Below are 3,884 nucleotides of genomic sequence, written 5' to 3'. Positions count from 1 at the left end.
TGTTAAACCACTTCTTCCGTGGTGCCCCAAATTCCTAATGAGTTAATTTGTTACATGATTAGTTAGTAATTAGTTGATTAGATAAATAACAGTCATCAGATTAATTAAAGTAAAGTTATGCAAATTAAATTAATTTGACAGTGACTCCAAGTTTACCTGGTTGTCAGCAATTCCAATTTGGATGGAAATCACACGTTTCCCGGTTCAACAGAAAATAACAAAGAACAGATTTTGATAAAGCTTTTTCTGTCTTTGTCTTTGTCTTTTCCAGACACCAATGTTCTCCGTTACATCCAGCTGACTGAGATGAAGATCCGTCGTTCTGCCCAGAGGGAGAAGAAAGAGACCACATAAACAACCAACCAAATCACTTTCTGTTTTAATAACTAACTCACTTCTCACTTCACGTAAAAAAGTGTGCTTTCTTCATGCGCCACCCAGATCTAGTACACCACGAGTCTTGGGCCAAGATTCAATCCGAAACCGAGCTTGACATTTTTGGGGGTAATTTCCAATTGAGCCGACATCTGCAGTGCTCACCTTTGAATGCAATATCTGTAAATGTGGTAACATTACCTTTTAAAAGCTGCATTGTACAAGCGTGCGTGGATTGAATCTCGACCTTGGTGTTTTAAAGGATATTTACAGCCACTTTTATCCATCTTCTTATTCTTCCTGATAACTATGTGATTCATACCACTGGGCGTATTTTACTACTATACACAAAAGGACTATAATGTCGTATAGAGATACAGTTCATACAACTGAAATGGCGCAGCTGCCGTTCGGTGATGGTCAACATCTCCAAAGTTTATGTCCGTGACTAAAGTTGGTCAACACGGAGTCAGATGGATAATGCGCATCACTGCCAGTCCAAAACATTGCACAACGTGTAAATAAGGCCAACAACACTTCTGACGGTGACAGAGTAACAGAAAAACACTGAATGAAGCATTTGGCTGTAAGTGACTGTACTGTGACTGGATAAGTTAGGCTAGCACCTGCCCTCCCTCCTGCACACAAGATGTGTTTCTAACACCTGGGGCCCCGTTTATACCCGGTTCTACCATGTGTTCTACCCCGTTTATACCTGGTTCTACCATGTGTTCTACCCCGTTTATACCTGGTTCTACCATGTGTTCTACCCCGTTTCTACCCGGTTCTACCATGTGTTCTACCCCGTTTCTACCCGGTTCTACCATGTGTTCTACCCCGTTTATACCCGGTTCTACCATGTGTTCTACCCCGTTTATACCTGGTTCTACCATGTGTTCTACCCCGTTTATACCCGGTTCTACCATGTGTTCTACCCCGTTTATACCTGGTTCTACCATGTGTTCTACCCCGTTTATACCTGGTTCTACCATATGTTCTACCCCGTTTATACCTGGTTCTACCATGTGTTCTACCCCGTTTATACCTGGTTCTACCATGTGTTCTACCCCGTTTATACCTGGTTCTACCATGTGTTCTACCCCGTTTATACCCGGTTCTACCATGTGTTCTACCCCGTTTATACCTGGTTCTACCATGTGTCCAGATCTTGTCCACATTCCGATGTTGCCCACATTTTTAGACAAGTGTAGACAATTAAAATACCATTGTTATTGTGATTAGATCTTCTCCGGAGGTAGTCCGGATCGTGTCTACACTTGACACTTACATGCGACTTCTGCTATCAGAATACGAAGCTCGAATTTACAAGACGGGTCTAGACGCACAAAAGTGGCTTTGTGGTCTGATGGTGTTCAGATCAGACTGACCACTTCAGGATGGTGTTCAGATCAGACTGACCACTTCAGGATGGTGTTCAGATCAGACTGACCACTTCAGGGGATTTCTCCTCAGTGTGGACGTAATCAGGCTACAGTGGGAGACGTCATCAGCACTCCTCCTCCTTTTGGGACTGAGAGGTTTTCCTTTTCATTATAACTTTGGAGGAAATTAGTTTTTAACGTGCGAGGAACGTGTTTGCTGTCTTCATAAATGCTAGCCAGCTAGCTAATATTTGTTGATTTGTTTTTTTTTTTTGGGGGGGGGGGGGGGGACAGACTAGAGTCATACAAACCCTTTTGCAATCCCTTTTATTTGATTTTAGATTTTTAGCGTTGCTTGTGAGATTCCTGGCTAGCTACAGAGGTTAGCGGGCTAGTTAGCTACAGTAGTTAGCTACTGACATCAGTTGTTGTGTTGTTATCATATTTAGCCTATTCCACCGTTTGGAGAATTTGAATATGGCGCAGGAAAAGGGAATCTGGACACACTATGGACACGGTAGACACATTTAAATGTAGAGGTGTAGACAGACACATGACGCTTTCGGAATTCCGTGATCAGAACTCTGTGATCAGAATTCCGTGATCAGAACTCCGTGATCAGAATAATAAAGCTACATGAACTGTCAAGTCTAGACGTGGCCTCAGACAGGCATTGTGTCCGGATATCTTACAAATGTAGAGGACCTGGATTTAATTTTTTTTTTACAATTAGTTTGTTTTTTAATTTTGACCTCTTTTTCTCCGATAATTGGTAGTTACAGTCTTTTCCCATCGCTGCTACTCCCGTACGGACTCGGGAGAGGCGAAGGTCGAGAGCCGTGCGTCCTCCGAAACACAACCCTGCCAAGCCGCACTGCTTCTTGACACACTGCCCACTTAACCCGGAAGCCAGCCGCACCAATGTGTCGGAGCAAACACCGTACACCTGGTGACCGTGTCAGTGTGCACTGCGCCCGGCCTGCCACAGGACTCGCTAGTGCGCGATGGGACAAGGACAACCCGGACGACGCTGGGCCAATTGTGCACCGACCCGGGTCTGTAGTGACACCTTAGACCACTGTGCCACTCGGGAACCCCGAGGTATAAACGAGGCTAAGAAATCACCTTTTCCCCAACCTCCCACTGTTAGAAACCGAGCTAACACTTGTTTTAGTTTTATATTTATAGATTATTTAGATTTTAAAATCTTTGGCAAGTCACATTAATACATGGGTATTACCGTTACTTATAATAGATATATAAAGACTATATTTATAGATTGAATTTAACCGTGTTTACGTTGTAAGGGCACATATTTGCTCATTGTCATGACACTTTTAAAAAAAGCATGTCACAAAATATGAAAAAAGGCTTACTTTATAAAATACAATGCTTTCTCTATTTGTTTTAATTGAATAATAGCAAAGCTAATTGTGCTTTTTTTTTTTGTTTTTTTGTTGTTGTAAATGCAAGCAGGGAAATTCATTCTACAAGAGTATCTTTAAGAAAACACCAACTGTTACTTTATGAAGGACTTATATTCTCGATTACTGTCATTGTTTTTGCATTTCACATGCTTTAGTACCACCAATTAGGCTCTAAAACTATTAAAAGCACATGCCAACCAATCACATTTCGGAAGAACTCAATTAATACCATGGCTCTCTCTAAAGAGAGGTTGCAAAAATATAAAACAACATAGAATTCTCAAATGACTTCAATCGTTCAACAGAACACATTCAAATAGAAACGTTTTCTGTTATGGTAATATCTCTTACTGAGTCTATTAACTGAACGAGAGGAGAAGAGAAGAGCATAGATGAGTGAGAGGATGACTCCACACATACCTTCTCCTCTTGGTAGTTGTCATGGTGAGACAGATTATAATGAGCCTGCCTTGTCATTGAACTGCCTGGTTATTGAACTGCCTGGTCATTGAACTGCCTGGTCATTGAACTGCCTGGTCTAGGGTTCTCCAGTGGATAGTCCATCTAGGGTTCTCCAGTGGATAGTCAGTCCAGGGTTCTCCAGTTTGTAGTCAGTCTAGGGTTCTCCAGTGGATAGTCAGTCTATGGTTCTCCAGTGGATAGTTAGTCTAAGGTTCTCCAGGCAGTGGATAGTCAGTCT

Source organism: Oncorhynchus clarkii, chromosome 19, assembly GCF_045791955.1.
Source record: "Oncorhynchus clarkii lewisi isolate Uvic-CL-2024 chromosome 19, UVic_Ocla_1.0, whole genome shotgun sequence".
NCBI classification, from domain to species: domain Eukaryota; kingdom Metazoa; phylum Chordata; class Actinopteri; order Salmoniformes; family Salmonidae; genus Oncorhynchus; species Oncorhynchus clarkii.
The sequence above is the reverse complement of the archived record's forward strand: the minus strand, read 5'-3'. Positions refer to the sequence as shown.